This window comes from Octopus sinensis, linkage group LG10, assembly GCF_006345805.1.
Source record: "Octopus sinensis linkage group LG10, ASM634580v1, whole genome shotgun sequence".
Lineage (NCBI taxonomy): Eukaryota > Metazoa > Mollusca > Cephalopoda > Octopoda > Octopodidae > Octopus > Octopus sinensis.
In genome coordinates this window covers 99,116,800-99,125,741 of record NC_043006.1, presented here as the reverse complement: position 1 = coordinate 99,125,741, position 8,942 = coordinate 99,116,800, and the positions used below count along the sequence as shown (strand labels likewise).

Below are 8,942 nucleotides of genomic sequence, written 5' to 3'. Positions count from 1 at the left end.
TAATTTAAAAATGAATCTTTAACGCATACAAGCCCGCCACTATCTCTCTATTTATCTATGTATCAATGTATCTATATATATACATATATAAAATACATATGAATGAGTATACACACACAGGCAGACGCAGATTCATATATGATTGTACGCTTGTTTTTATGTGAATTTTTTCTTTATATTTTGCATTAACTCAAGTAAATTTCTCCTTGGTTATGTAGAAGTGAGTATGCTATATATAGTTTCGCACGTTTCCTGTAAACGTGTTTTTGCATATTTATAGACGTGTGAATGTGTATATAAGCACACGTTTTAGTGAGTGTATGCATGTGTGTGCGGCGATATATGTATGATTCTAGATTGGTAGGTAGGTGGAACTAGTGGAATAAACGAATATAATCTACTTTAAATACATAAATCAGTATCACTTTTAGCGTCTGAACCCATAAATCATCCCCTATTTGGGATGACATGATATCAATTTATATTCAGTTTTTGATTGATTTATAGTTCAACAAGACTTCTTTATTCATCTCAACTGCAAATTCTGTTGTGATGAACATTTCCCTAAATTTTGATCGTCACTGATTGCTTTAGATGTTGCAATGCACAGAACGAAATAGTAATTGGCTTATAACAAATTTCTATTCTGTCAAATCACTCTGAACAACAAGCGAATAGAAGCGGGCAACATATATCAGAAACTTACGAGGAAACGATGCTGTATTAATCAATGGAATTTTGTTTATGGGTCTTCACGTGTTAGAGGATCAATGCAAATTAGATATGGACCTTTTTATGAATGAGACTACCAGAATATGTATGCGTCAATATTTGTGTTTGTATGTGTAGATATGCGTTCGAATATACATGCATACAGTTATATATAGATACATACATATGTAATATGTATGTATGTATGTGTACGCATATATACAAATACATATATCTACACACACACACACACACACACACACACACACACACACACACACACACATATATATATATATATATATATACACAATGATGTGAAAAAATGGTATTTACACAATTATATAAGCTTCAATAGAAGAATGAAATGTATACGATGAGGTAAGACGTAAATGATTTATCGTCAATATCATTAACATAATAGACATACGCATACACACATACATACATACATACATACATACAAACATACATATACATGCAGATATACATATATATATATATATATATATATATATATATATATATATATATATATATTATATATATATATAGAGAGAGAGAGAGAGAGAGAGAGAGAGACATACGCATAAGTACGTATGCGAGTGTGTGTATACGTGTTTCTATATATATATATGTACAGAGAGAGAGGGAGAGAGACATTTATGGTATATGTTTTTGTGATCTTGTGCGCGGGTGTGTAAGCCTGTGTCAAAAATACAACATAGTATATTCACCAGACAAACCTTCTGAAAACAGCGGTTGCAAGAAATCATTTAATAGCGTTTAACATTTATGTTTTTGTTTTAGGGAAACATCATTATCGCTGGACGTTTTACATGTGTTTCTTTCTACATCAACACAATTATAACTCTCCAGCACTACTACTGCAATGTTAGGATACTCTATTCCACACACAACATGTTACGGTACATTATTGTGATTTGAAATAACATCGTGAATGTTAAAGCCGTAAATGGTGATATCAGATGGACAGCGATGATATCTTACTCGCCATTTCTCAATATGGGCATCTGCTAACTGTTATCTGTATTTACGATGTATCATCCCATACGTTTCAGCTATGAAATTGAATCAATGTTTGGTTGGTTCCTGAATGATACTAATTCAACGTGATGGATGATATTGTTATACATAAAAATGTATTAAGATTAAACGTGATGTGTTTGAGTTTTCTCAATACAAGTGAAGTTGCGGTTGTATTACAGACGATAACTAATAAGAAGTACATGCGTTTCTGTTATATAAACTACTGAATCGTCCGTTCGAGTGTAAGCGATGTTTAGCGCCGGAATTCAAATTTTATCTTCTTCTGATAAATAACGTGTTCAATTCCATTTGCATTTGGTTTTTCAATTTATATATTCTTCGTAATTATAGATACAGGTGTTCCACTAACATCTATAGAACAACATAGAAACATCAGGAGAATTTCATGTTACCGCGTAAGAAATACGTATTTGTATATATGTAAATCGATTACGAAGTGAACTTTTAATACCGATCTTAGCATATATGAAATTCGAAATAAGAATGTACAATATGGAATTGATGACCCATAATCATATGTATTATAAAAAATTGCAACACTAGGCTCTGAAATATTTATCACTTTTTAGGGTTATTCAGGTTTTGTAAATTCCTTAAGTCCCACTTTAGTAACTATTATACCGTGTTTTATTACAATGTAATACCACGAAGAAAATGTAGAGATAATAAAACGGATATATAGATATTATCAATATATGACTTACGAAGTTCCTATAATCTATCATACATTGCTTCATCTGCCTTGAATTTTAATATACATGTGTATGTGGCCATGGTTAACAAGTTTTCATTTCAACATTACGTTACCACCTCCAAGAATAGCATCTCCGCTATGTGTAATCAGTCATTATCTTGGGCTGTTCAATGCCTTGAGAATGAAATTTCGTAGTCGAAATAGTGGGAAGCCCATCCAAGCAACGTTTCTACTTCGGCGCGGTAGAGCTAAATTACCAACACTTTCAAAGCAATCACTTCGCCAATGCTTACAATTAGCAGATGTCCTTTTACAGGACGTAATCAGGTTAAGTTTAAGGGATTGGCATAACTCCTTTCCAGACATCAAGCAACAAGAAACTGTTGAGAAAATGATTTTGTTTTCTTTGATTTCAGTCAGCAAAACATTAGTTTTCTATTTAGATAAACCGCCTCGATCACGTTTGTACTAGCGTTAAATATTCTTCGGCGTTATATATACCAGGATACGGATTTAGAGACATATATTTATACAACAGTCTCATAAGTAAGTTATAGTTAAGATACACATATTTACTGAGTTGTATTCACAATGATATCTGTTAATAATGAAGAGTCATAAAAATGTGAATTATATTCAATGGATGAATTGCATTAGCAACAATAGGAGCAAAGTGTAAAAAGTAAACTGCAGATCATAAAACAACTAAAAATGTTGCTATATTTCTTTAATTAAAAGAAACACCTCTCATGATTTATAGCCGACAGCAATATTTGCTATGAATTTATAGCCGTTAGCCACACAAACAATATATTCAATGATTTATTTTCAGGAAATTTAATTAATTCAAAACAATACCTCTCTTTACTTTTTGAATTCAGTATTTTGCATTATATTACTTTTTTTTTTGCTTACGTATAATCGTTATAGAATTTCTTTTAATTCAATATTTTTGTTATTTCTATTGATATTCTTTAAATCTCCTGCCAATGCTACTGTTGCTGTTTCACCAGTCTATAACATGCTTCGATTACAAAACTGTCTGCAACCACCAATTTTCACTAATATTTTGTACTCCTAGCAGTTTTGCAAAAGGTCAGCTTGATATCGACATGGTACGACCATTTGTAAATTTCTGAATATTGATCCGTTCAATACCAGAAATGACTTGATGGTATGCACATCCGCTCTCATTAGAACCCCGTTCAGTACACAAACTACTAATACATTCATTGCATGAATGCTTGGAATTTCGCTGATTGCTTAAAATGATATGGTGATAAGTAAGTATAGTTATAGGAATTTGTATTAATCACCGAAAGTGGTATTGTCAATAAGCACTTAGTTTAAAGCAGTCAACAGCAGTGGGTAAAGTAGCAATAGATAGTAAAAGTACACATGATATCACTTATACTATCAGAAACTAGTTTGGTGCACTACAATCGTGTTAAGATTACCAATAAATCGATATCACCATCTCATCTGCCCTCTTAATTATAATGATAGTCAATCTTTTCTATGAGGCGCATATACTCTGTAATCAGAAACTGCTGTGAAATTTGATATTTAATCATTAGACCTAGTTTCATTGGGATGTAATAAAGATAAAGAGAAACATTCATGTATTTGCCGTCCTAAGTCCCAATTGACAGAGGCACCAATCACCACTGGTTGCCATTTTTCGATTTCTGACAATAATTGTTATTAACAATAGTCATCTTCTCCTTAGGGATGTAATCTGAATTGAATAAATTCAGTTCAGCTCGTCACATGACATATGTAACTGCGCATTTAACTACGTGAGGTACTTAGATAGATTGCGTCAGAAGTAGAGCGCCAATACACATACCTGAAACATATTACATAACAAGTAAAGATAAATGCAACTAATAAATGTTGTGGTACACACTATTTGAAAGCGGAGATATACTTTGCCCCGTGTGACTTTCTCATCACCAAGGTAACTGCACACTTATTTATGGTATGGGTAGCTTTCTCCCAAATTTAGCTTACCGATATCTATATTGGAAGAAACTTTTCTAAGTTGGCCCAGAATTTCGAGCATGCTCGCCACTCAGAAAGCTGAGTTGCTACTGAGTTAACGATCCTCTGGCGTTGTAAGCGAGGCCTTGTATTTTTAAGGCACTTATCTCGCTGCGAAATTTTCTACGAGACAATATTACAGCTAATTCATGATTGTATACGAATCAACAATGTTATAAATCCTATTATTTTAATCTGAGGTTATTTCTAGTGTGTAATTAAGACTTTTGTATGCCACATCTTACCAACTAAGAATATCTATCACACTCTCGACCTTTATATCATTTTGAAAGTGAGAATTTGATAGAAGAGAGTAAAATGAAAAATTAGAAAGGAATAAATATCGTATTTCTTTACCACATATTATTGGGGAGAGGCAATAATCTTCATGCACCGAAGGGCACATACAAGGTAAGTTGAAGATGATTGCATTTTGTTGCATGTTTCTTTACGTGCCTGTTGGTGAGGGCAGTGATTGCATGTATAAGCAACGTACGCATACAAATGTGTTGATTGTAGCCTTTGCATGTGAATTTGTATCTCTTTAAGTTTCAGTGCATAGATAAAAGTGTGTGTAGTAGTGTTTATATATATTGCTTATTGAGTGAATAACAATGGATTAACGGATTCGCGCGACGGGTTATATACGTGTATTTGAGCTGCAACGGGAATATATGGTCAGTAAGTATTTGTTTGTGAGAGAGTTTTGCGCGTGGCATTCTCCACGTTTGTGTGTGTGTATGTGCGCGCGCGTGTTTGTGTGTGTGGGGGATTTGTGGGTGTGTGTGTGTGCGTGTGTATGAAGGTTTAAGAATGGAATATTCGTACTTCCACGTTTATTTTTATTTTTTTTCTGCGAATTGCAGTGCACGAGGTTTTATAAGTTGTGTACTCGAGAATGATGATTCCTGTATGTTATAACAATATATAACATACGTATAACACACACACACACACATATATATATATATATATACCAATTAAGGACTGAACACGAAAAGTGGACAGTCAACATGCTAGATATAGACGTCAAATCGCCATTCACCACAAAAGATTATGTTCTCAGATCAAACTCAACACAAAACCATAGTGTTGAGTTTGATCTGAGAACATAATCTTTTGTGGTGAATGGCGATTTGACGTCTATATCTAGCATGTTGACTGTCCACTTTTCGTGTTCAGTCCTTAATTGGTATATATAAATATTTTAATCTTCGGATTCTTTTTTAATATGCTAGACCACTGGTCTTAATTGATAAATATCAATTTCTACCCTTAATTAATTTTATATATATATATATATATATATATATATATATATATATATATATATATATGAATGGGGAGAATTCACAAAAAAAATTACGAAGACTGGTGGTGTAGACAACAAACAGATGTATTAGTTTAACGCTAGGGAAGTGAAAAAGTCTTTAACGATTAGAGCATACGCTCTTCCACAGAACGCAACACAGAAAGAGACAGGAAAAAACCCAGAAAATAAAGAATAAGAAGTGGCTAGCGATCTATCATGGCGAATGCCGAACAGAGGTGTCACACTGGAGAACTAGTGAAGAAGGGGAGATAATAAAGTAGTGGTGATCCCAAACAAAAGGTGCGCGTGCTTGTATATAAGAGAGCATATATGTGCGTGTGGAAGAGGGCTGGTGACTTTGACGTGTACGTGTGTGCATTTGTAGGTGTGTGGATGATGATGTGGGTGCTGGGAAGTGGTCAGTGCGAGTTTGTGCGACGTGGTGGGATGTGATGTGGTGTTGTGTGGTATGGTGTTGTGTGCTGTGGTGGTATTGTGATGTATAGAGAAAGGCAGAGGGAGCAGGAGATGACATTGGTAGAAGTGCAGCTGAAGGATTCGGTGATATGATAGGGTTGATTATGGGTGCCATTGAGGAGGGTGGTGTTGGAGAGGGCAAATGCGACAGCATGGGCGGGAGAAAGGGTACGAGACGGGTTGGGAGATTGGGTTAGGGAAAAAGATGTGGACCAAGAGGTCTCGTAAGCTGTGGGTTTGGTTAGGGAACATGTGCTAAGTGGAGGGGTCGAACTGGAGTCGCCGGAAGGCTCGAAGAGTAGTGCGTTGGAGAGGTAGGGTGATGGGAAGGTAGGTTAGGGCAAACAGGAGACGGCGGTGCGTGTGCGGGGGGAAAGAGAGCAGATGCACGGTCCGCGGAACGTGCTCAGGCAAGGGCGGTGTGGATAATAGGGAGGGTTATCCACGTAATATGAAGAGGTGTTGAGACTGAGTTTCAAAGTGTCATGGTTGTCACTGCAGAGTCTGTGAAGACGAAGGATTAGGGATCAGGGGATGGAGAGCTTGGTGTGTCTAGGGTGGGAGGAGGAGAAGTTGAGATATGAGTGAGCCTGTGTGTTTCGAGTGGATGGAGGTGGTGAGATTGGAGGGATTAATACTGATCGAAATGTCAAGAAAGGAGACAGAAGAGTAAGAGATAGTGCAGGAAAAGTGGAGGGCAAGATGGAAAGATTTGACAAAAGAGAGGAAGGATTCTAGGTGTTTGCGGGAGGGTGAGGTCGCACCGATACAGTTGTCAATATAACGGCCATATATAGTTCGTGAGTGGGACCAGTGAAACGAGAATATTCGTGTCTCAGCGTAGCCAATGAACAGGTTCGCATAGTTAGGGTCCATTCTCGTTCCCATGGCCACAGTTGTATATACAGCTATATATGTATGTCCCTCTGCCTCTACCTATCTCCTCTCTTTCCACGTGATCGTTCTTCTTGTTTGGACTACCATCCGTGCAAAATCTGTATTCCTCCCCTTGCCTGTTATCATTTATGTCCCTGCCGTAAGGCTTCACCTCCACACACGCCGGCTTAATTTAATTCGTCCTTAGTCGAAAGACACCTGTTGTTATATCCTGTTATTTGCATTTGTATTTGTGTTACATTTCTCCGTTTTTTTTCCGTCCTTGTTTTTGTATACATCCGCTGCTTTCTTCCAAGGAATATAATGCGCTTAGCTTAGTTTCCCCTTGAGGCTGGTAATATTGGAGTAACCTCGTGTTTAACCAACCGAAATTTCAAAGATAATCTGGAACTCGACTTCAAATGAGACGTCCGTGTTTTTCTTGTCCCTTTTTTTGTATCATCTGTCTCGATGCTTTGTTGTCCCCTTATTGTATCATCCAGCTGTCAGGGTGTTTTGCGCCATTGTCCCATAAGGCATGCCATTCATAGCACACGTGTTTGCATGAGCAGCTCCATTCATATTGCATCTTTACACATTTCTTTTCTATCTATCAGCGTTTCCTCCCATTTATGCATTTCTTAATTCACAGATGAAGGAATTATATGCAAAAGTATAGCATAACGTGAAGTCCTATCGTTGCTTTTCTTGTTGCTATTCAATATACTTATTATGTTTCTGTGTTTTGAAAAATGCCACCAACTGATGGGCATATATTATCTTCTACATTTGCATCATTTCCTTCCTATTCTTAATTTTCCCTTTATATTTATTTCACCTTTTGCTGATTGCTGCTTGTAAAGTGACTGCCCTTATGCTTGTAACCAATGCAACAGGAACAGTTGTTTATGCAGATTTGACCTTCTTTGCAATGTCTGCACAGTATTACCGCCAACTAAATGCGTTCTACTATATGTTTAATGCAGTTGTTTATATTTTATTTTACGATATACCTCTGTTTTGTGTTACTTATTCATTTCTAAAGAAATGTACAGTTCTTTTTTTTCTTCCGCTGAACAGAAATTGTCATATATTTTCGTCTTCTGTTCTTTCTTACAAACTGGTTGGCCATATGACAGATCTAAGCTTGGATTTTAAGCTTAGAATTTTTATTACAACCTTATTTCCTTAAGTTGGTGCATTTTGTTTGTAAATATGCGACAATTGTATAGATTGATACAAATAAAAGTAACACAGCATCGTACTGAATTGCCAAACACCGTAGTATGTATATATATATATATATATATATATATATATTTTATATTTTATTCTATCTAGTTTCAGCTCACGAGCTGTGGCCATGCTGGGGCACCGCCATTAGCAATGTGTTATGCTTACTGCACCTATGTTTCCCAAGCGGTCACCCATCTATGTACTGACTAGGCTCGACGTTGCTTAACTTCGGTGATAAGACGAGAACCGGTGCTTTCAATGTGATATGGCCGTAAGCCATATATATATATATATATATATATATATATATATATATAAACGTACTGCTAAGAAACTGATGTACAAGTTTTTTGAAGTAATATGTTAGCCATACATGCTTGGCGAAAATATTTTTAAACAACCATCCTATTTTCCCTAGTTCATGTATAGTTTGAGATTAGATTACTGAAGGCGTAATCAAATATCATTAAATACGTGAAACTCCTCTCCATAGCAAGCAGGTTATTCAGTATATCAAAGAGT

General features: G+C 35.8%; 1 pseudogene; it reads right to left on the bottom strand.

Moving 5' to 3' along the window:
• Positions 1 to 8,578: 8,578 nt before the first annotated feature.
• Positions 8,579 to 8,697, bottom strand: LOC115216875 (annotated as a pseudogene).
• Positions 8,698 to 8,942: the final 245 nt, after the last annotated feature.